Raw genomic sequence first — 26,168 nt, 5'->3', positions numbered from 1 at the left:
AAGATGATTTATTGCAAAGCAGAAATAGACACACAAAAATAGAGAACAAACTTGTGGACAAGATGGGAAAGGAGAGGTGGGATGAATTGAGAGATTGGGACTGACATATACACACTATTGATACTTTATATAAAACAGATAAATAATGAGAACCTACTATATCACTCTCGGGTTTCCTGGTGGCTCAGAGGTTAAAGAGTCTGCCTGCAATGCAGGAGACCTGGGTTCAATCCCTGGGTCGGGAAGATCCCCCTGGAGAAGGAAATGGCAACCCATTCCAGTATTCTTGCCTGGAGAATCCCATGGACAGAGGAGCCTGCTGGGCTACAGTCCCTGGGGTTGCAAAGAGTCGGACACGACTGAGTGACTTCACTTTCACTATATCACTCTCGGGTTCCCAGGTGGCTCAGACAATAAAGTGTCCGCCTGCAATGCAAGAGACCTGGGTTTGATTCCTGGGTCCAGAAGATACCCTGGAGAAAGAAATGGCAACCCACTCCAGTACTCTTGCCTAGAAAATCCCATGGATGGAGGAGCCTGGTAGTCTACAGTCCATGGGGTCACAAAGAGTCAGACATGACTCAGCGACTTCTCTTGATCTTGACTATATAGCTCAGTGAACTTTACTCAGTGCTCTGTGGTGAACTAAATGGGAAGGAAATCCAAAAAAAAGAGGAGATATATGCACAGCAGATTCACTTTGCTATAAAGTAAAAACTTATGAGATCTTCCCTGGTGGTAAAGCAACTGTCAGTTCATTTCAGTCATTTAGCTGTGTCTGACTCTTTGCGATCCCATGGACTGCAGCACACCAGGCTTCCGTGTCCATCACCAACTCCCAGAACTTACTCAAACTCATGTTTATCAAGGCAGTGATGCCATCCAACCATCTCATCCTCTGTTGGCCCCTTCTCCTCCCACCTTCAATCCTTCCCAGCATCAGGGTCTTTTCTATGAGTCAGTTATTTGCATAAGGTGGCCAAAGTATTGGAGTTTCAGCTTTAGCATCAGTCCTCCCAATGAATATTCAGGACTGATTTCCTTTAGGATGGACTGGTTGTATCTCTTTGCAGTCCAAGGGACTCTCAAAAGTCTTCTCCAACACCACAGTACCAAAGCATCAATTCTTCGATGCTCAACTTTCTTTATAATCCAAGTCTCACATCCATAGATGACTACTGGAAAAACCATAGTTTTGGCTAGATGGGCCTTTGTTCACAAAGCAATATCTCAGCTTTTTAATATGCTGTCTAGATTGGTCATTGCTTTTCTTCCAAGGAGCGAGCATCTTTTAATTTCAGGTTGCAGTCACTATCTGCAGTGACTCTGCAGAATAAAGTATATCACTGTTTCCATTGTTTCCCCACCTATTTGCCATAAAGTGACTGGACCAGATGCCATGTTCTTAGTTTTCTGAATGTTGAGTTTTAAGCCAACTTTTTCACTCTCCTCTTTTACTTTCATCAAGAGACTCTTCAGTTCTTCATCTTTTTTGCCATGAGGGTGGTTGCCGGGGTCCAGCCCCAGTGGATCCAGGGAATTCGAAGCGGGGACAGCGTTGGCGAGGAAAGACTTATTTACTTATTAATATAAGATTAGATTAGGAAGAAACAGTGTAGTAGGAAAATTAAGTGGAGAAAAGAGGCTGATTAACTTGGTTCACATGGAAAACCAATAAAGCTCCAGACAAGGAGCTTGCATCCTCTACATTAGGCCGCTGGCGCCCATTTGAATATCGCAGAGTGCCCCGCCTTGGGCTCTCTCTCTTACGGATCTTAGAACCTGGGACAAGTAAGTATACATGGTGAGCCTCCACGCCCCAGATGGGAATTCAGCCTGAAATTAGAGTAAAGAGGAGACACGGGGGAAACTAGTCCTCCCAATGACTTGCCCGGCCTCTATTGTCTAGAAATGCCTTTTATACCTTTTTGATTGTACATAGAGATCAATGGGTAATACAAAATTATGCAGCGTTAGCAGCCCAGACTCTTTCTGTATATCTTGTTGTATACAAAAGGTCTCAGGTGATTTACATTATCTTCTGGTCAAGAGGCTTGTTAACACTTTTTGGCTCTCTTCTTTAATGAATGTTAATCTCATTTCCCCTGAAGTGTTTTTCTTTAATCTGCATCTCCTTAAAGCACTAAAGTTACATCTCTATAGAACAGAGGCACAGTGGGTTATAACAAAGAAGGTACTTAACTCAAAGATCTAATGTTGCTACTTGTTTTTTCTATATACCAACTATATCAACAAGTAAAAGATATGAAAATTTGGCAGCAAGTATTGGCTCAACAAATGAAACCTTTAATCAGTCCTATTCTAATGATTTTGACTCCTTGGAAGCCCCTACATTCGTAGGATGTTTTAAGCTTCCTGTGCCTCCCGTGGTCAGGAGGCCTCAAATAATCACATGCACAGCTGTACGAGTCCTGCAGGCAGGCTAGAAAGCCATCAGAGGGGTTTTGGATTGAAACACTCATATTATGCCCAGGAAATTATCTAAAAGCTCTAATTTTTTCCAGAAAAAGGTGGTGGGGGGACAGCCCCCTGTTAATGACAGAAGAGTAGGTAGAAAGCATAACACAGTCAAGCAGGCAGACTCTGGTCTTGGGGGGTGGATGCTCAGGAAATTCCAGGGGGAACCCCTGAAGCCTGATCACGTCCTTGTGTTTTGTCAGGCTTCCTTCCACATGACCTTGTCATGGGTGGGATTCCTCACACTGGCCCCCGGCAGGTGGTGTCATCTGCATATCTGAGGTTATTGATATTTCTCCCGGCAATCTTGATTCCAGCTTGTGCATCATCCAGCCCAGCATTTCACATGATGTGCTCTGCATATAAGTTAAATAAGCCAAGTGACAACATGCAGCCTTGACGTACTCCTTTTCCGATTTGGAACCAGTCTGTTGTTCCTTGTCCAGTTCTAATTGCTTTTTCATTACCTGCAAACAGATTTCTCAGGAGGCAGGTCAGGTGGTCTGGTATTCCCATCTTTTCAGAATTTTCCACAGTTTATGTGATCCATACAGTTAAAGGCTTTGGCATAGTCAATAAAGCAGAAGTAGATGTTTTTCTGGAACTCTCCTGCTTTTTTGATGATCCAAGGGATGTTGGCAATTTGATCTCTGGTTCCTCTGCCTGTTCTAAATCCAGATTGAACATCTGAAAGTTCATGGTTCACATACTGTTGAAGCCTGGCTTGGAGAATTTTGAGCATTATTTTGCTGGCATGTGAGGTAAGTGCAATTGTGTGGTAGTTGGACCATTCTTTGGCATTGCCTTTCTTTGGGATTTGAATGAAAACTGACCTTTTCTAGTCCTGTGGCCACTGCTGAATTTTCCAAATTTGCTGTCACATTGAGTACAGCACTTTCACAGCATCATGTTTTAGGATTTGCAATAGCTCAACTGGAATTCTATCACCTCCACTAGCTTTCAAGGCACTGTTCAACGGGCTATGGATACAGCTGGGAAAAAACAAAGTCCTGCCTTCATGGAACTTATGGTCTGATGGGATGTGGGATAACAAAATAAAGGAATATATAATTTATATAATCTATACATATAATATAGATTTTATATAATATATGTATTCAAATATATAATAAGTCAGCAGTGATAAGGCTTTTTAGAAAAATAAAGCAGAAAGGAGAAAGTAAGTAGTGTGGTGAGGGCAAATGCTGTTATTTTAATACAGGGTGATCTGGTTGGACCTTTGTGATGAGGTTACTTTAAGCTGAGACTGTAAGGGAATGAGGGAGGGAAGCATGGAGTCAGGAATGATACAGGCTGAGAGGTAAGAGCAAGTGCAAAGGCCCTCTGGCAGGGGTGTGCTTGCTATCTGACATGAGTAGCTATCTTACATCAGTGCAGCTGGAGTGATGTGAACAAAGAGGAAAGTCATAAATGAGGGCAGAAAAGCAAAGACAGGAGATACATGGAGGTATGGGAGTTCCATACGTGGTTACAAGAAGTTTTTCCCCTTCTCTTTAGCTCTTCTTGCTGAGTTGCTAAGTTGTCTGACTCTTTGCAACCCCATAAACTGTAGGCCTTACAGCCTACAGACTGTTCTCATCCTTACAGCCAGACTACAGTCTGTTGTCATCTTATATGGTTAAAGAGAACAAGATTTGTCAGTGCAAGAGAGGGAGGGGAGAACTGCTCGAGCCTAGAGTACATTCTGATTTACTGAAGGACCTGCACAGTTACAGCAGTGTACAGGAGGGAAGCAGCCTTATTTGCTTCTCTACACCTTACAAAATTTGTTCTGTGAACTCTTCTTCCTCATCCTGGAATGAGATTTCAGGGTGGGCCACAGTATTCATACACCCTGAAATAATAAAAAGCGTTTGATCGACCTTCAACATTTAATGTGAACACTTCATTGTAATGTTTAAAACTCCCATCGTGACTCACTTGGCAATACAGCAGAAACTGATACAGCAGTGTAAAGCAGCTATACGCCAACAACAACAACAACAATCACTGAACACTAGACAATAGCCAAGATATAGAAGCAAGCTAAATGTCCATCAGCAGAATAGATAAAGAAAGCACAGTGTGTGTCTGTATAGTCACATACTATATACATCAATAAACACACACACGCGCTAGAATATTACTCAGCCATAAAAAAGAATGAAATACTGACGTGTGCAGCAACATACTAAGTGAAGTAAGTTAGAGAAAGATAAACATCATACTATAACACTTGTATGTGAAATCTTCAAAAGTGATACAAATGAACTGACATGCAAAATCGAAACAGACTCACACACTTCGAAAACAATTTTATGGTTATCAAAGGGGAAACATGGTGGGGGGGATAAATTAGGAGTTTTGGATTAACATACACACACTAGTATATATAAAATAGAAAATCAATAAGGACTTACTGTATAGCACAGGGAACTGTACTCAATACTCTGTAATTACCTATATAGGAAAAGAGTCAGAAAAAGAATGTGTGTGTGTGTGTGTGTGTGTGTGTGTGTGTGTGTGTGTGTGTAACTGGAACAATTTGCTGTACACCTGAAACCAACACAATACTGCAAATCAACTATATTCCAAGACAAAATTAAAATTAAGGAAAAAAAAAAAAGCTCCCATCTCATCTAATTGAAAACATCTGTCTCCCACGGCTACAACTGACTTAGAAGCATACATGGGGGCAGGGGGTAGGGGTTCAGGCTGTTTCTGTCTTTTTTTCTTCCACCCTTTCCTCTGCTGGCTAGCCACCTGCTGCTCAGGCTACTCCACAGCCTAGGCAGGCACCTCGGGGAGGTCTTACTGGACTGAAAGGATCATGATCTGGCTCCAATATGTCCTCAGGGTAGGATGCATGTCCCAAACAGACTCTCTCACAATGTGGTTCTGTTGATTCACAACAAGCCCACTGGGGACTCCCCATGGCCCCAGTGTAGTATGCCTGGAGCATGCTTTCTCGCTCTCCCTCCCTCCCTCTCCACTGCTCTGCTCAGGAGTCCCTTTCATTCTTGGCCCTGAGTGGTAAACCCTACTACTCCTCACTCATTCCTTTTGCACAAGGTACCTTGTAAGATATACCTTGCTGGGTTGCTTGTGCCAGATCCATGCACACAGCTCTGCCTTGTCTTCAGCAGACTGCCCATACCCAGAGCAGCCCTCACTTTTGGCCTTTGTATCTCATACACAACAGTCAACCCTGGCCTCTTTCCTCAGACTTCTACTTCTGTTTTATATCCTCAGGGTGGTTTTTAACACTAGTTTAACAAACTTTTAGGAAGCCCTATGTAGGCAGTCTGCTCCCTGGGGCCTCTTCTAAAAGCCTGAGGAGAGGAAGACCCCCTACTGTAAGATCTCCTTAGAGGTACTGGAGCAGAGCGCACATGGCGGGAAAGGAGGTGCACAGAGCTGGCCAGGGCTCAGTAAGTCGACTTACTTTCTGGGGACAGGAGTCATCAAAGACTTCGAGTAGAGACCCAAATCAGGAAAATGTCATCAATTTCTGAACACCAGACATTCTAATACTGGGTGTTACTTTAACTAACTTATTAAATGAAATCCCCCTTGAAATGAGAAGTACGTATTGGATTATAAAGAACTGTAAAGAATTCAAAACTACTAAGATATTCTTACCTAATTTCCTATTTTATGATAACCAACCTCCCTCAGTTATTCACCAATAAATCTGTATATAATCTTACCAGGGTATTCAAATTTATCTTTTTGGATGTAAGCCTGCGACTCTACCAACTCCTTTCCAATTTCATACTGAAATTCTGAACCCTCTACTAACATACTAAGATAATCCTTTGTGAGTCCTTTTGTCTTAATTCAGAATAATCGCTTTCAATACTCCTGGCGACATATACAGATTGAAAGACACAGGCATGAGATGAATGACCAACTTTAAGGAGAAAATGAAATTAGCAATTATTCCATTAAAGAAAGTATTTCATGTTTGTCCTGATTAAATCATCTTAACCACCTGGCTCCAGTTCCAATAAAAGTGAATCATTAGGGACAAAATCTAATAGCTAGCAACAGAATACTCTGACTGATTCATTCATTTCTGCCTTTCTGTGTCCAGTGCTCATCTGACTGAGCCACATGCTGAGAGGACAGAAGAACGGCAACACCACACACTCAGCTCCTGGTGTAGGGGTGTGGAATGTAGCATGGTGTCTGGTTCCCCTTAAGAAAACAATTGGCTAACTTTAAATCATTCATTCAAAACATACTTATTAAATATCTTCCACTCTTCATTCAATAAATATTGAATGTCTAGCTGAGTCCCCCATACTAGAACAGATACAGCGGATACAATGAAGAGCTGATGGTGCCTACCTTTGTGCAATTCAGAGTGATGGAGTTGCCTGGCCCTGGAATGGAACTGTCAAATAAAATCACGTTTAGTGGTTATTCAAGTACAGGCTACTGATCAACTGTCCTGAATGCTATGGGACATCATTTTCTCAATTTCACAAAAAGAATATCTATATTTATATATCTATACATCTCAAAAATCTCCAGTAAATACCACATTCACTAGAGAAATTTCAGACACAGCCCCTCTAATGTCAGGAACAAGATGAGATTGCTTTTTAATCGTAACTGTTTAACAGAATACTGGAGGTCCTGATAAACACAATTATACAAAAATTGACAACAAGAACAAAAGGTATAAAGAAGGGAAGAGAGAGAGGAAATTTTGTAGGTGATAATGATCTTCCAGATAAAGTTCATACTTATCCTGCTAAGACCTCTTCCAACATCACGGCCTTACAGAAGCCTTCCATGACCATCCAAACCACATAAGATCACCTGGTTCTGTGGTTTAAAACTTACTGTGAAAGCTATCAGGAATGTAGAGATTGTTTAACACATGTACATTTTAAAATTTCAGTTCAGTTCAGTTCAGTCGCTCACTTGTGTCCGACTCTTTGTGACCCCATGAACCGCAGCACGCCAGGCCTCCCTGTCCATCACCAACTCCTGGAGGTTACCCAAATTCATGTCCACTGAGTCAGTGATACCATCTAACCATCTCATCCTCTGTTATCCCCTCCTCCTCCTGCCTTCAATCTTTCCCAACGTCAGGGTCTTTTCAAATGAGTCAGCTCTTCGCATCAGGTGGCCAAAATATTGGAGTTTCAGCTTCAACATCAGTCCTTCCAAAGAACACCCAGGACTGATCTCCTTTAGGATGGACTGGTTGGATCTCCTTGCAGTCCAAGGCACTCTCAAGAGTCTTCTCCAACACCACAGTTCAAAAGCATCAATTCTTCTGCACTCAGCTTTCTTTATAGTCCAATTCTCATGTCCATACATGACTACTGGAAAAACCATAGCCTTGACTAGATGGATCTTTCTTGACAAAGTAATAGCTCTGCTTTTGAATATGTATCTAGGTTGGTCATAACTTTCCTTCCAAGGAGTAAGCATCTTTTAATTTCATGGTTGCAATCGCCATCTGCAGTGATTTTGGAGCCCAGAGAAATAAAGTCTGACACTGTTTCCACTGTTTTCCCATCTATTTCCCATGAAGTGATGATGGGACCGTATGCCATGATCTTCGTTTTCTGAATGTTGAGCTTTAGGCCAACTTTTTCACTCTCCTCTTTCACTTTCATCAAGAGGCTCTTTAGTTCTTCTTCACTTTCTGCCATTAGGGTGGTGTCATCTGCATATCTGAGGTTATTGATATTTCTCCTGGCAATCTTGATTCCAGCTTGTGCTTCCTCTAGCCCAGCATTTTAAAATTTAGTAAAATGCATATTTACAATAGCTAACACATGGAAGCAACCTAAATGTTCATTGACAGATGAATGGATAATGAAGATGTTGTGTGTGTGTGTGTGTGTGTGTGTGTAATGGAATACTACTCAGCTATAAAAAGAATGAAATAATGCCATTTGCAGCAATATGGATGGACCTAGAGATGATCATACTAAGTGAAATAAGTCAGACATAGAAATCCAAATAGCAAATGCTATTACTTACATGTGGAATCTAAAATATGATACAAATGAACTTACTTATAAAATAGAAGCAAACTCACAGACATAGAAAACAAATTTATGGTTACCAAAGGAGCAGGCAGAAATAAATTAGAGTTTGGGATTAGCAGATACAAACTAATACATATAAATTAAACAACAAGGTCCTACTATATGGCACAGGGGACTATATTAGATATCATGTAATAACCTATAATGGGAAGTGAAAGTGAAGTCGCTCAGTCGTGTCAGACTCTTTGCGACCCAGTGGACTGTAGCCTACCAGGCTCCTCTGTCCATGGGATTCTCCAGGCAAGAGTACTGGAGTGGGTTGACACTTCCTTCTCCAGGGAATCTTCCCGACCCAGGGATTGAACCTAGGTTTTCCGCATTGGAGGCAGACGCTTTAACCTCTGAGCCACCAGGGAAGTGCACATAATGGGAAAGAATATGAAAAAAATCTGTCTAGCTACTTACCTACCTATCTATATATGTATTGTTTTTCTATACACCAGAAACACAACACTGTAAATCAACCATACTTCCATTACAAAATTAATAAAGAGAATTCAGCAAGGTTAGTGGATCTAAGACCAATTTTTAAAAATCAAATATATTTCAGCAGTAACTAAATAGGAAATATAAGACAGAACTAGATGAAATTCATTAAAGTAATTAAAAGTCACTGTACAGAAATGTGACTCTTTGCTTTATCTGTGCTCTTTTGCTACACACAAATGTAAAAGTACTTAACACTTCCTGAAGAAACGATTATATTTTAACTTTATTTACTTTAAAAAAATGTAATTTTGATGTTACTTCTTTTCACAAAGGGTGTGGTACACTGAATAATGATCCTCTCAAAGACAGCCATGTCCAAATCCCTGCAACTTGTGAATGCTACTGTATATGGCAAAAAAAAAAAAAAAAAAAAAAAAAAAGTGGGGGGTGATGGGGATATAATCCTGGATTACCTAGGTGGGCTCTAAATGCAGTCGTAAGTGTCCTTCTGAGAGAGAAGAGGGAGATTTGACCACAGATGAGAGCCCTGAAGTGACTGCAGAGCACTGAAGTCGTGTATCCTCAAGCCAAGCTATGCGCGCAGCCACCGGAAGTTGCAAGAAGCAAGGAACAGCTTCTCCCTGGTGCCTCCAGAGAGAGGAAGACCCCGTTCACACTGATCTCAGTGTCCTGAACCTGATTTTGGACGTCTGGTCTCCAGAACTTTAAGAATATGAATGTGTATTGTTTTAAGCCAAGTGTGTAATAGTTTGTTACAGCATCCATTGAAAACTAATTCAAAAGGTTTTAGATATAGACCTCTTCAACACACACACACACACACACACACACATACACAGATGTTATAATAACTCATAAACAAAAGCTATAAATATAAAACTAATGAAAAGAAGAATGGAAATATGATAAACCAAATATGATAAACCATTTTAGCTTGAGTGTTAGATTTCAACTCTAAGCTTCCTGGTTTACAGGGATAGAAGAAAAATGGGATTGGTTGTATAGACTGCATACTGGAAAGAAGGATATGTAAGTTCAGATTAAATAACATTTTTAACCAGTAAATTCTAAAACAAATTCTCCAGCGGAACTTTATATAGGGTACAGTGAGTAACATATTAACTTATCAGCATAGTTAAAGTAACAAAGTTATAACTTTCATATGGCTACTACTCATTAATTTTTGCATTTAGCATTTTTTATTAAAAATAATTTCAGACTTAGAGAAAAGTTACAAAAATAGTACAAAGAATTCTATATACCCTTCATTAGATTCAGAGTCTCTTAATATATTGTATAGACATTCTTTCTTTCTATCCACTTATCCATCCACTCCCCTCACGAGACACATCGTGTGTATGTGAAAAAAGTTTTTCTGAACCAGTGTGAGTAAGTTGCAGATATAATACCCATTTACCCCTAAAAACATAAGCACGTTTTATTTTTAAAAGGCTATTCTTTTATATGGCCCTAATACAATTATAGTATCACAAAATACAAATGGACAAAATTCTATTATTTTATCTATAAGTTGTTTGTCACTCAGTCGTGTCTGACTCTTTGCGACCCCATGGACTGTAGCCCACCAGGCTCCTCCCTCCATGGGATTCTCCAGGCAAGAGTACTGGAGTGGGTTGCCATTTCCTTCTCCAGGGGATCTTCCCGACCCAGGGATCGAACCCGGGTCTCCCACATTGCAGGCAGACGCTTTAACCTCTGCGCCACCAGGGAAGCCCATTTTATCTATAGGCCTTATTCAAATTTCACCAATTGGTACAAAACATCTTTTACAGTAAAAGTAAAAAAGAATTCTCTAGTTTAGGACTCAATTTAGGATCACACACTGCCTTTAGATGTTAGTCTCCTTAACATCTGTGTTACTCGGAAAGGTTTCTCCTCTCCTGGGAAGCCTTGATTGCATCCACCCTGCAACCTTGGCATTTCCATGGCCAAAGTGAAGTGAAATTGCTCAGTCATGTCCGACTCTTTGCGACCCCCTGGACTGTAACCTATCAGGCTCCTCTGTCCACGGGATTTCCCAGGCAATAGTACTGGAGTGGATTGCCATTTCTCCACTGCCAAAAGTACCATCAATTTCATCTTCTAACTGTCTTTCAAATATATCCACTCCTCTCCATCTCCCCTGCCATACTCTGAGACAAGCTATTGCAATACCATCTCACCTGATTTCTAAGGTCCTTCGATCTAGTCTTCTCACATCTGCTGTGGTCTCTCTCCAATCTGTCCTTCAAATTGCAATTATTTAGATCCTTTGTAAATCTACTTATGTTACCACTGTGCTTAAAACCTTTGTTTCTCTTAAAAGACAAACATCTTTCACAAGGATTAGAAACCTAGCATGTCCTGCCCCTTTTTGCTTCTCCATGCTTAACTTGTGTCATGCCCGTAACAAACCCAATCTGCTAGTTTCCCTCCTATCATCCTGCTGTTCTCTTCCTGGATCACTTACCACTCATCCACTCATCCACTGCCATGCTCAACCCTCCCTGCTTCCTACTAGACTCTGCTTAGTTACCTAATCAAAGTATTTCATCTCAAACATCCCTGCCTCATAAAAGCCAATCACCCAAACGTCATCAGTCACTTGGCTTTACACTCTCATGGTTTTTCCTCCACTTCACAGCACTTTGTTATTGTTGTTCAGTTACTAAATTGTGCCAGACTCTTTGCGACCCCATGGACTGCAGTACGCCAGACTTCGCTATCTTGCACTATCTCCCAGAGTTTGTTCAAACTCATGTCCATTGAATTGGTGATGCCATCCAACCATCCTATCCTCTGTCACTCCTCCTCCTCATAGCATTTACACACCAGACACATATATGTATAATTCAAAGACTGATAATATAAAGACTCATCCAATCTTTACCCAGAATGCTACTTGTCACAAGCCCCTCCTGGAAGGCATCTTTAATTAATTTATTTTTTTAACCTCAATAATCGGCAGCCGCAGCCATGTAATTAACCAAGTGTTCTGTACTTACAGCCCCAAAATTTTTTGCTTATCTTTCAAGGTTCATCACTTATACATACATTCCTAAAACGTGTTGTCTCTCTTGTCTCTTTGAATTTTATCTGAATAAAATAATTCTGTATTTTCTTTCATGCTTTGTTTCTTTCACTTAAAATTGTTTGACATGTATAGGTAGCTGTAATTCCTTCAATCGAAGTATGTATGCCACTGTAAGATTACAATACAATTTAGCATATTCATTCTATTATTAGGAGAAACGGGTTGATTCAAATTTGGAGTTATTATGAAAATAATGCTATGAACACTCTTTGCACTAATCTCTGGGTCCATATTGGTACAAGGGTATGATAGTTTCTCCAGGTTTTTACCTAGGAATGAAACTGGTAGAGTGCAAGATATGTGCATACTCATATAATGCTTCACTGTTTTCCCAACTGATTACACTCATTTGTACTCTCATCAGCTGGGTATCAAACCAGTCAGTCCTAAAGGCAGTCAACCCTGAATATCATTGGAAGGACTGATGCTGAAGCTGAAGCTCTAGTATTTTGGCCATCTGATGTGAAGAGCTGACTCACTGGAAAAGACCCTGATGCTAGAGAAGATTAAGGGCAGGAGGAGAAGGGGACAACAGAGGACGAGATGGTTGGATGGCGTCACCGACTCAATCAACATGATTTTGATCAAACTCAGGGAGATAGTGAAGGACAAGGAAGCCTGGCATGCTATGGGGTCGCAAAGAGTTGGACATGACTGAGCAGCTGAATAACAGCAGCAGGGTATGAATGTAAAGCACCTATCAAGATCTGTAACTACATATTTTTGTGATTGTTTGCTTAGTATCCGTCTTCCCCATTAGACTGTAAGGTCTGTGTCTACTCGTGCTTACCATTTCCCTCCAGTGCCTGGCACAGACCAGGAACTCAAGAACAACTGGCTGAGTAAAAGAAGGCACTCTGGCTAAGAAAGTTTAAGTATTTTGGATGTGAACATAAATCTATCTAACTTCACAACCCATGTCTTTTCTATCATTTACATTTTCCTTCTCTGAAAATGGTGATGATCATTTGTATCCTACTTACTAGTATCCAATGCAACGCAAGTGAAAGTCGCCCAGTCGTGTCTGACTCTTTGCGACCCCATGGACTATAGGCCATGGAATTCTCCAGCCCAGAATAATGGAGTGGGCAGCCTTTCCCTTCTCCAAGGGATCTTCCCAACCCAGGGATCGAACCCAGGTCTCCCACATTGCAGGTGGAGTCTTTACCAGCTGAGCCACAAGGGAAGCCCAAGAATACTGGAGTAGGCAGCCATCCCCTCTCCAGAGGATCTTTCTGATCCAGGAATCGAACTGGGGTCTCCTACATTGCAGGTGGATTCTTTGTCGAGTTATCAGGGAAGCCCTGAAAGTGAAAGTTGCTCAGTCGTGTCCGACTCTTTGCTACCCCATGGACTCTCCAGTCCATGGAGTTCTCCAGGCCAGAATAATGGAGTGGGTAGCCTTTCCCTTCTCCAGGGGATCTTCCCACCCAGGGATTGAACCCAGGTCTCCCTCATTGCAGGCGGATTCTTTACCAGTTGAGCCACAAGGGAAGTCCAATGCAATGGTAGCAATCAAATGTGATTACAGATGTCACTCCAATAAGCATGGAGTACCCATTAAGTGTCCACCAATGTTCCACTACTATGCACCTGGACTCAAAGGTCTGCAGATGGGGTATATGAAAGGTGACTGTCAATAGCAAATGGTTGATGAATGTATGTGGATTAAGATTACTTTGTATACAAATACAGGGGTTTCAGATATCACTACAGGGAAAACCAGGGAGCGCAATTAATGCTTTCAAGTCCAAACTGCACCTGTGTCCCAAATTATTCACCAGCACAAACAAAAGAAGCTTGCTCCAAGCCCCTATCAGAACAAACACTTGAAAATGCTTTTACCCAGATGGCATCACTTTTCATCTGTGCCTGGGCTCACGGAAAGGCTGGGCAGAGAGCTGTATTACACACTGCACTTCAGCTTGGCACTGTGGGTTCAAAAAGTAAACTCTGACTTCCTATTTACACTGAACGATCTTAGGCCCCTGCGGTTTCCTGTTGCATCCTGATGTGTCTGTGCTTTGGTTTCTGAGTTGTCTGCACAGAGCAGCAAATGGGATCCTTCACGGTTTCACTTCATCTTGCTTTTCATAAGAAAATAAGAATTCTACAGTCTCTAATTGTTAGCAGATTCTACGAGGTACTCTCTCCAAGTCCTGACTTCTCAATCTGTCTGGACCTAAGCCTACCAAGAGACATTTTCCTTTGAAAGGATGGAGACTCATGGAACCTCCAAGTGTGACCCAAGCCAGCAGGGACACACTGACCATTCAAGTTAATTTACTACCTTTTACACTACTTTTACATTTATTTACTTCACTCTTAGCATTTATCAAGTATAGAGTCCCTTCTATGTACAAAGTGCTCTGCTGTGCACTGAGGAAACCATGATGAGAAGGTATAATTGCTACTCTGAAGGAGCTTAACATTTTTCTGAAAGACCCTGATTAGAATCACTGGGCCACCTGTTAAAATGACAGTATACTCCTTCCCAGCAAGACTCACTGACTCATTCCCTGTGGGAGTGGCACCTGAAGAACTGCATTTGCCAGGAGTCTTCAGGGACATTTTATGCACAGTAATTGAGAACCACTGGTTGGCAGCTCAGCGGAGAATTTACAGTCTTGGCAGTGGGCGGGCAGTGACAGAATCAGGGGCCTTTCCTATGATACATCAGACTTCCCCCAACTGCAGGACCCTTCAATTTGAGTAAATTAAGGTGAACCAACTAAGCATGCAGCAGAAATGGCTTTCGGTTTGCTCACATATGTATCTGACTCTCGGACCTAACCCTTACTATTAATAGCCAGGGGACTTTGGACAGATCACTCAGTTTCTTTGAACCTCATTTAAAAAAAGAAAACAACACCTGCTCTGTCTACCTCACTTAGTTATTCTGAGTATCACATTCCACAAGGCATTTTACAAACTCTAAAGCACCAAGAACGAGTTAGTCATTTTATGATCACAAAAACTTTAATAACCAAGAAAATTAAGCCAACCCATAAGGTTTCTCTTAAGCAGAAAGAACTAGCCCATCTCTGAACCATCCTGAACTTTGCTCCCACTTACTCCTAAATATTGTAGGAATGTGCTTCCTTCCAAGTTCCAGCAGCTTTTTCCGGAAGCAGAACTCGAAAGTGGACCCAGTTCTGGGTAGGACAGTGGGATATACTCTTGGTGCCATGTTAACAGGGACTTTTCAAGGAATGAATATAAATGACAGGAGACCAGTCAGACCTGGTTTCCTCTGCTTCATCTCAGCTCTGTAATCTCTCTGACCTCAATTTTATCATCTCTTAGAAAGAGAAATATGCTCTATTGGGTCATTTTAGGTTGCTACCCTTTAAGGACAGTTTGCTTTTGTTTAATGTGAATGTACTAGTACTACCCTTTATTCTGACTTAAAACATGCCTACTACACCTTTCTCTTTTATAAGTTAATCATCCATATTTGTTATGAGGATTAGATATTCTATATACAGGCTGCCAGACAGAGGAACTAGCACAAAGTAATTATGTAATAAATCCCAGCTATTGTTATTCCTAAATATAAACACGTTGCTTGTTCATCCCTAAACTGTTGTCCCCAGAAAATTCCTCTTCTTTACATACGACACATAAATTTGAATAGTCTTTTGTTTGGTAAATATTTCCTTCTCTTTTTAAAATTCGAATTTTTATCCCCCAAATTGTGGTGGTGGTTACTAACTTCACCAGGATTACAGATCATTTACTGTCTGTTAGCAAACCTCTTTGGGTGGAGTTGATAACATGTGGTATGCTGAATTCCTCCTGTGTGCCCTAGGGATAGAGCATGAAGGAGGCTTCTCCTTGACTGCTCAAAGAGCTCAGGCATGTAGGGAAGACAAGGAGTGCAAAGTGCTGCTCTGGAGCTGGGCTTAGGGAGCTATGAGGGCCCAGAGGAAGCACAACTCACCAAGCATGCTGGAGGAGGGGACAAGAGCTACATGGAACCTTTGGGGAACTTTATGTAAGACATGCACTAAGGATACTGTGAAGAGAGCTGAACGCAGAAGAACTGATGCTTTTGAACTGTGGAGTTGGAGAAGACTCTTTGAGAGTCCCTTGGACTGCAAGGAGATCCAACCAGTCCAGGAGATCAGCCCTGGGATTTCTTTGGAAGAAATGATGCTAAAGCTGAAACTCCAGTACTTTGGCCACCTCATAGAAAGAGTTGACTCATTGGAAAGGACTCTGATGCTGGGAGGGATTGGGGGCATGAGGAGAAGGGGACAACAGAGGATGAGATGGATGGATGGTATCACTGACTCGATGGACGTGAGTTTGAGTGAACTCCAGGAGTTGGTGATGGACAGGCAGGCCTGGCGTGCTGCGATTCATGGGGTCGCAAAGAGTCGGACACGAATGAGCGACTGAACTGAACTGAAGGATACTGTAGTGATTGAGAACACAGGTTCTGGGGTCCCTGGGCTTTGGTTCAACCTTTGTTCTGCTTCCTCCTCCCATTGTGAGCTCCCCAAGCCTCAGTTTCCTCATCTGAACACTTGGGACCATAATACAACGAGAGTCATCCTAGAGTTTACTGGAAGTATCAAATAACATAGCAAACGTTCAATAAATGTGAACTGTAAGAATGATTATGATTCTAGTGGTGATGAGGCTCACCAGGTAGAAGAGAGCTGTGGCCATTCCAGCCAGAGTTAAAAAAAAAATATGCCTAAAGGGCAAATGAGAAAGTATAGGCTCAATCTAGGCTTCTTCAATCTAAAGCATTCCAAATACCAAATGCTTTTTTCATGTTTCATGGGATGGCAAAATGAATAAATAGCTTACTATTTAGAAACTATTTAACATCCCTGGTGTGAATATTCATAAGCTTTACTGTAGAAATACAAATGTGATTGATTATGGGTACTATCCTAGATCTCCCTAACATTGGTATGTAATACACTGTATACTTACAGTATAAATTTTTAAAAATCTGGATATTCTCTATTCTATAAATCTTTGGCCCATGGAATTCACAAAAGGATATGGGATGTACCTGTTATTAGAATATAGGATGAAAAGTCAGGAATAGCAGGGAATGAGGCTAGGGGTAGGCAGGGCTCAGGTCACACATGATCCTCTATGACCTGCTAGGATTCAGGAGACTCACTGAGAGATTTTAACTGGGAGAGTGAAGCCATCAGACTTGATATTCAGGACCATCTCCACTGCGAGTCTGTCAAAGTCGGTCCATGGAAATTAGGGCCCTGCGTAACCCAGAAGAATGAGTACATGTGTTAATATAACTGGCCATTCTCTCCATGGGCTCCCTCTTTTTCATGGATCATTTCCCTAATTCCAGAGAACACCCGTCCTGACTTTCAAGATCATAGCTAGTCTTTCAATGAAGAGTTACACGGAAACCTGAGGAACCTTCAGTAGATTTTAACAGGTAGACAGATGGCAGATAGGTAAGCCAGGTTGGCCTCATCTACCTCAAGCAGCTCCTGGATCGCTGACCAACTACTCACAAACACCATCCACCTAAACAGCCCCTCAATCAACAGAATCAAGGCTGTCTCTGCCTGGCTCGACATAAGGCTGAAATCAACGACACAAGGCCCAAACACAAATCTGGCAATTGGATGATATGGACACTTTTCAATCAGTTTTATGCTTTTGCTTAAGGCCTGCTTCAAAGTATAATTCAGTGAAATAAATCAGTTCTCACACAGATGGAATTTTGTGACTGAATGTAGCAATGCTGCTGTAATAAGTGAGAAGGATCAGGTCATCAAGGAAAGAACCTGCTGTCTTCTTGAAGACCAGAGAGCTGACATGCTGGATCTTCCTTCTTTCACCATGTAGCCTGTCAACCCATCAAAGAAAAGGATGCCAAACTGGTATGGCCTGATTTGTTCTTCAGAAAACGTGGATGGTTGCTACCCAGCATATTTCTGTTTGTCTTTCTATCTATCAATCCAATATTTACTAGACCCACTTCATATGTCAGGTGCTATCCTAAGTGCAAGCAGAAATGGAAATTTACTGTTCTGTGTTATCTTTCTGTTACCTCTGTAAGTAATAAAGACCACGTGCTGGTATCGTTCCATAGTATAACCTGAAATATGGGCACTAAATCTTTCTCTTTCTCAAACATCACTAAACTCAGTTCTCTAGAGTTCTGAAAAATACATGACAGGGGTGAGTTTTATGTATGTGAATTATCTTTCAGCAAAATGTTAAAAAATAATACATCATAGCACTGCAGTAACTTTCACCTCCTTGAGATTTAAGACTTTCATTCTTTTTAAAGTGAATATATCCCAAATCTATAACAACATGGCCAAATTCTCCGCTGGGTTTTCACACTGAACCTCTTTTTTTTTTTTTCCTATTGGCAGTAGGGAGCCACTGATGTTCATTAGGGAGGGACTTTCAACCTCAACCCTACAGCACTGATTGCTCAAAAAATTTCTCATGACTTTTTCTGGGACTTTGTTCTCTTACATGTCATTTCTCCTGGTGTTCTCACAATGGTAAAATGGAAAAACAGAAACTACACCAAACTTCTGATGGCTCTGAAGTTAAAAAAAATAGGAAAATTTAATTAAGGTGTAAAATGAGGTCCTTGGAGCACACACACAAGGAAAGTGGGAGATGAGGATGAAAAATAAGGGGGAAGTGGGACTTCCCTGGTGGTCCAGTGGCTAAGACTTCATGCTCCCAATGCAGGGGCCTGGGTTCAATCCCTGGTCAGGGAACTACAGCCCACAAGCTGTAGCTAAGAAATGGCACAGCCAAATAAATAAATAAAGATGAAAAAAAAATATTCAAAAAACCCCAGAAAACAATAAGGCAGAAGCAACAAGGCAGAAGTTCTGAAACCCCAGAATGTATGTAGAAGTGGAGGAGTCGATGTGTATTGAGAACCGCAGTACAAAAGCTGACGCTTAGTGAGGGCTCTGCCCTGCCTGTCTCAGACTCCTTTACATCCTCACTCATTCGCTGGAAAGCACTAACACTGCCATCACTGCTAGGTCACCCTCAGCAACCACAGGATCAGAGTCACACTTACAGCAGATGAGTGGGAAATAGAAAAAGGGGGAATAAAAATCAATGTGGTTTTCATTTCATGCTCTTCCAAATGAATACAAAAACATCTCCGTGATTTGAGAAGTTAGTCACATGTCTTCAAATTGCCTAATTCAGTACTTGACCACAGAGCAGTGGGGAAACAGGCAAGATGATAAATAAGAAGTCTCATAAATGCCCAGGGGACAATGGTTGACAAGTGATGCTGTTTATTTTTATTGTTATCATTAGTCTGGGGGCCCTGGCAGGGCAGTGATTTGAGAGACTGGGAAGGAGGGAAAATGAGAACATTGTGGTTGAACTGCACCCAGGCCTCACGGTGCAGTTATCACCGGACTTTGAAAAAGATCTGCCTTGTAGTCACTTCACCCCATTCCCACAAAACACCCATGTGCACAACCAACCATCCCAAGGCCCCTGTCTCATTGTTCTGCAAAGAGCTGACAATGTGAGCTCTGGAATCAAACAGCCTGGGTTAGAAACTTCTCCAGGACTTACTAGCTATGGACGCGGATAAGCACTTTGCCTCTCTGAGACCCAGCTTCAGTCCCTATAAAACAGGAGGATAACGTTGGTAACTGCATAAGGTTATTATGAGATTTAGATACAACGATAGATGCACATTTCTTACCCCATGATAAGCATGCAGTAAATATTAGCTGCTGTTGTTACTGCTGCTTCAGATTCTTCCCTCTGCTTCAACCATTCTTCCAGGCGAGCTGCCGTCTTTTGTGGAAAACTGGGCTCACGCCAGCTGACACACTCTTATTTGTTCTGACCTCATGAAAGGTCTTGTGTTACCTGGCTTTGCTGTGTTCCTGGTGGGCTTCCAGAAACACGGGACCAGACGGCCCTGCCCAGCTTTTATGGGAGTGGAATGGCTGGATCACACAGTGGATGTGAGAGTCTCTTATAAGAAACTGCTCAACTATTTTCCGAAGTGGTTGTGCCATTTCACGTACCTGGCAGGAGCCTGTGAGGGTTCCAGTTCCACATGCTCATCAAACTTCAGTCCTTCTAACAAGCATGTCATGGGTCTCATTGTGGTTTGAATTTGCATTTCCCTTGTAAGGAACCATGGCACCCTCTGTCCCTCAGTTTGGACCTGGGTAGAGCACTCCACTGCTATAATCATTACCCAAAAAGCACAGTTCCAATGACGTGCCTGGTCTGAGGGGGGTTTTCTCCGGTTAGAGCTCAGGACTCTAGGACTCCTGAGCCCTTGTTTCCCAACAGAACAGAGATCAGGCTGCAGATCCACTCTGGGCCAAAATGCATCCTGAAGAGCTGCTGGGAAGAGACCCTGTTCTCTTCCAGGGACCCATGACGGATGGGAATCGAGAGCTCTGGAGGACTGTGAGGTGGAGGAAAGGAAGAGAGAGCAGGTCCTGCTGAAGTAAAGCTCTCTAGTGAGGCTCTCACTTCCTAGAGAGGCCAAGTGAGCTCCCAGGCATCACTGGCATGGTGGGGTGGGAGACAGACTGACAGCACCCTGGACGGGGGAGCTTCTACCAGCTGGTCAGCTCCCCACTCAGCAGAAACAGATGATGAAAGACGGCCCTACTGCAGTGGGAAGGTATGAAAGGAGACAGGAAGATTCAAGCACTTGCATGCTCGTCAGCCCAGGAAGTGGTGGTGGTGGCGGCGGGTGGGGGGGCGGGGTTTGCAATCCAGCCATGTAGTCACTAGGCATCTATGAATATTATACACCAGCTCTAAACTGGACAGGATGGGATGAGAGGGGAAACAGAGACATGGACCCACCAGTGTGGACCTGATAAGCAACTCAGCTTCCTCTGAGACATGAGCTGGTACCATTAAAGAGAGTCTTGTCCAACTCTTTGTGACCCACGGACTGTAGCCCACCAGGCTCCTCGGTCCATGGAATTCTCCAGGCAAAAATACTGGAGTGGGTTGCCATTCCCTTCCCCAGGGGATCTTCCTGACCCAGGGATTGAACTCATGTCTTCTGCATTGTAGGCAGATTCTTTATGGGCTGAGCCACCAGGGAAGCCCCACCATTAAAACACAAATAAGGTAATCATGAGTGGGGAGGCAGAATGGGAGGAGGATACAAGGAGTTTGGGATCGACATGTCACATTTAAAATGGATAACCAACAAGGACCTACTGTGTAGCACATGAAACTCTGCTCAATGTTATGTGACAGCCTGGATGGGAGGGGTGTTTGGGGAGAATGGATACACGTATATGTATGGCTGAATTACTCTGCTGTATACCTGAAATTATCAAAATGTTGTTAATCAACCATATTCTAATATAAGATAAAACATTAAAAAAATACAAATAACCATATCTATCAGTCTAGGGACCAAAAGAACAAAATAGTAAAATACGTCAGACTACCTAGAGAATTTACTTGGGTTAGAAGGAAAGAAGTGACAACTAGTATGCATTGAGCATCTACTGTGTACTATTTTTTAAACTAAGACTAAACCATTTTTAGAGATACTGTGTGTGGAATATAGTAAGCACTATATAAGTTACTGTAGGCAGTATTATTATTGTTCTTATTTTCTGGTATTTTTTTAAAGCTTTACTGAACTATAATTGGTATTCATTAAGTTGCACATATTTAAAATATCTGGTTTGATAAGTTTTGACATAGCAGACAACCACCAATGAAGATAATGTTATAATCAAGGTAAGTATATCCATCACCCCCAGAAGCTTCCTTGTGCCCATCCATCTATAATCCTTTCCTCCTGGTCCTCATTCTGCCCACTGCCCCACTGTAGGCAATCACTGATATGCTTCCTGTCATTATATATTAGACATAAATATATATATAATGCATTTTCCTAATAATTTTTAATAAATGGAATTATATATAGTCTATACTCTTTCTGTTTGGCTTCTCTCACTTAGCATAATTAATACTTTGAGATGAATCCATGTTGTATCTTATATTAACAGCTCATTCCCTTTTATTGCTTAGTAGTACTCCATTCTAACAATGGACCAATAGTTTGTCTAATCACTGTTGACAGGCATGTAGGTTGTTTCCAGTTTGGGGCTATTACAAGTGAAACTGCTATGAACTTGAACCACTATGAACTCCTACTACTCTTCCTGCATGAGTTTCTGTACAGACATAATGCTTTTATGAGTGGAACAGTGGGGTCACACAGTAGGTGTACGCTGACTTTGTAAGAAAGTGCTAAACTGTTTTCCAAAGTGGTTGTACCATTTCACATTCCCCTCAGCAGCGTGCTAGGTTCTGGTTTCCCACATCTTCATCACAACGTTAGCCATTCTCACAAGCATGTAGTGGATCTTACGGTGGTTTGAGTTGGCATTTCCCTAGTGACTAAGGACATGAGCATCTTCCCAGGTATTTGTCATTCAAATCTTTTCTTTGATGAGATGTCTGCAACAACACTGGCCCTTATTTCAATCGGGTCTGCTCTCCCTCTCCCCTGGGGAACTGAGAGAAGCTATGATAAACCTAGAGAGCATATTCAAAAGCAGAGACATTACTTTGCCGACTAAGGTCCATCTAGTCAAGGCTATGGTTTTTCCTGTGGTCATGTATGGATGTGAGAGTTGGACTGTGAAGAAGGCTGAGCGCCAAAGAACTGATGCTTTTGAACTGTGGTGTTGGAGAAGACTCTTGAGAGTCCCTTGGACTGCAAGGAGATCCAACCAGTCCATTCTGAAGGAGATCAGCCCTGGGATTTCTTTGGAAGGAATGATGCTAAAGCTGAAACTCCAGTACTTTGGTCACCTCATGCGAAGAGTTGACTCATTGGAAAAGACCCTGATGCTGGGAGGGATTGGTGGCAGGAGGAGAAGGGGATGACAGAGGATGAGATGGCTGGATGGCATCACTGACTCGATGGACATAAGTCTGAGTGAACTCTGGCAGTTGGTGATGGACAGGGAGGCCTGGCGTAATGTGATTCATGGGGTCGCAAAGAGTCGGACACGACTGAGCAACTGAACTGAACTGATGGACCTGAAAGGGAAGAGCAAGGAGACTGGGCACAGTCTCCTAGAGAGGGGTCAGTCACCACTTCCTGCACATGGTGTGACCCACTTAACTGCTCTTTACCTCCATATCCTCACTTTTGAAATGGGGAGAGTAATGGTGCCCAGGTCAGAGGACTGCTGAGCTGATGACAAGACATAAAGGATTTAGCACAGTGCCTGGTACACTGTAGGTGCTCAATAGATGGCAGCAGTTAATGCTATTGCCTGTCTTCTGATAATGACTGAGGCTGGACCAGGAATGCTGAACTATATCCATTCAGGGCAATGTAGAACTGTCCTGCCTCAAATGACAGGAGAAGCACTATGCTGAGTTTTCTGATTGCATGAGCTGCCTTATTGCTCACAGTACCATGCCAAAGCCCTCCTTGCCAATCAAGGCCTAGCATACAGTCTGTTTTCTGAACATGTTGTTGAGGGGCCCAGGGTGAGCCTCAGTACAGAGAGACCAACTCCCGAGAACACTGGTCCTCAAGGCTGACAACTGCAGGTCCTAGTGAATCACACCCAGGAACATGGCTCCTTCCCTGGGAGTTGTGACTGTGGACCTATCTGCGCCTATGGACTCCCTTCCCTCTCCACCTCTCTCGTGACCTCTGCAGATGCCACTTGCTAAAGAGACTAAGGCAGAGAAACCTGCCCACTGTCTCTTAGCTGTGACATTCTCCTTTCCTACAGTGCTATCCCAGGGGCTCTGTAATACCTATAGACCATCCAGGAGCAGAGGAACTCAGTGGTGGGTGCTGTAGACACAAAAGACAAAGAGTAGGAGGGTGAGACTACAGGGGGGATCTGGGGCCTGAAACTGAGTAGGAACAGCAGCCCCATGCAGCGGGGGAAAAACTGCAATCCTTTAAGTACCACATGCTACAGGAAAGCTTCCCTGTCTACTGAAGACTTGACTGGTCCCATTCTCCATGTGAAGGTGAAAGTGTTAGTGGCTCAGTTGTGTTCAACTCTTTGCAACCCCATGGACCATTGTCTGCCAGGCTCCTCTGTTCATGGGATTTCCCAGGCAAGAAGACTGGAGTGGGTAGCCATTCTCCTGGAGATCTTACCGACCCAGGGATTGAACCCCAGTCTCCTGCATTGCAGGCAGATTCTTTACTGTCTGAGCCATCAGGGAAGTCCCCGCTCCTCTACATTCCAGTCTTAAATTTACCATCAGAGTTACCACTCTGAGCTGTGGTCATCTCCTCCTTGTCTGTCTTTGTCTATGAAGACAGGCATGACACTTTATCTTATTTATCTTAATACCCTTAGTACTTAGCCAGGCAAATACAAAAAAACATTTTGGTAATGAGTTAATGATTTAATAAATATTTTTTAATGAACTTTTAATTTTAAAACAGCTCAGATTACAGAAGAGTTGGGAAGATAGTACAGAGTTTCATAGATTTGACACCTAGTTTTGTCTATCATTAAAATCTTACATTAAGCTAATATGTCACAATTAAAAAACGATGATATATTATCATTAACTAAAGACCTTACTTGATTCAGATTTCCTTAGTTTTTATCTAACATCTTTCTTCTGTTTTAGGATCCCATCCAGGATGCCACACAGTTGTTACATCTCTTTAGACTCCTCCTGACTGTGATAATTTCTCAGACTTTCCTTGTTTCTTGATGACCTGGATGGTGCTGGTCAGGTATTTTGTAGCATGTCTCTCAAATGGAATTTGTCTGATGTTTTTCTTATGATTAATTAGACTGTGGTTATAGGTTTGGGGGAGGAAGATAACAGAGATAAAGTGCCATTCTCATCACATCATGGCAATAGTACATACTATCAACATTACTTATCACTGTTGGTGCTGACCTTGGTCACCTGGCTAAAGTTAGTGGTCAGATTTCTCCATTGCAAAATTACTCTTTTCCCCCCTTTTTGTACTGTCCTTCCTCTTTGAAAGAAAGTTACCATGTGTAGCTCATGCTTTAAGAGTAGGAAGTTATGCTCCACCTCCTTGGGGGGGAGGCGATATATCTACATAAATTATTTGGAATTTTCCTGCCTGAGAGATTTGTCTCTTCTATTTATTTATTTATATCAGTATGGGCTCATATTCATAATATTTATGTGACACTTTGGGTTATAATCCAATACACTTTATTTATATCTCCAGGCAAGAATACTGGAGTGGGTTGCCATTCCCTTTTCCAGGGGATCTTCCTGACGCAAGGATCTAAACAATTGAACCATGGTTTCGTGGGTTGCAGGCAGATTCTTTACCATCTGAGCAACCAAGGAGGCCCCCTCAAATTGTTAGTGTTTGCTTTTTTTTTTAACACTTCTTTATTTGCTAGTGCTACTACAAGATACTCTAGGATCATCTTGTCTATTTCCTGCCTCAGTTCCCAGTTCAGTTCAATTCAGTTGCTCAGTAGTGTCCAACTCTTTGCAACCCCATGAACCACAGCACGCCAGGACTCCATGTCCATCACCAACTCCCAGAGTCCACCCAAACCCATGACCATTGAGTCGGTGATGCCATCCAACCGTCTCATCCTCTCTTGTCCCCTTCTCCTCCTGCCCTCAATCTTTCCCAGCATCAGGGTCTTTTCAAACAAGTCAGCTCTTCGCATCAGGTGGCCAAAGTATTGGAGTTTCAGCTTCAGTCCTTCCAATGAATATTCAGGACTGATTCCTTCAGGTTGGATCTTCTTGCAGTCCAAGGAACTCTTAAGAGGCTTCTCCAACACCACAGTTCAAAAACATCAATTCTTTGGTGCTCAGCTTTCTTTATAGCCCAACTCTCACATCCATACATGACTACTAGAAAAACCATAGCCTTGACTAGATGGACCTTTGCTGGAAAAGTAATGTCTCTGCTTTTTAATATGCTGTCTAGGTTGTTTGGGAGAAATATCGATAACCTCAGATATGCAGATGACACCACCCTTATGGCAGAAACTGAAGAGGAACTAAAAAAGCCTCTTGATGAAAGTGAAAGAGGAGAGTGAAAAAGTTGGCTTAAAGCTCAACAT

General features: G+C 42.2%; 1 protein-coding gene across 18 annotated transcripts in view; it reads right to left on the bottom strand.

Moving 5' to 3' along the window:
- FGGY (FGGY carbohydrate kinase domain containing) overlaps positions 1 to 26,168 on the bottom strand; it is a 625,499-nt gene that overhangs the window by 182,598 nt on the left and 416,733 nt on the right. The gene's annotated exons all lie outside the window — the stretch shown is intronic.

The sequence above is a fragment of the Ovis aries genome, chromosome 1 (assembly GCF_016772045.2).
Source record: "Ovis aries strain OAR_USU_Benz2616 breed Rambouillet chromosome 1, ARS-UI_Ramb_v3.0, whole genome shotgun sequence".
Lineage (NCBI taxonomy): Eukaryota > Metazoa > Chordata > Mammalia > Artiodactyla > Bovidae > Ovis > Ovis aries.
Note: the sequence above shows the minus strand (reverse complement) of the source record. Positions and strands in the feature narration are given on the sequence as shown.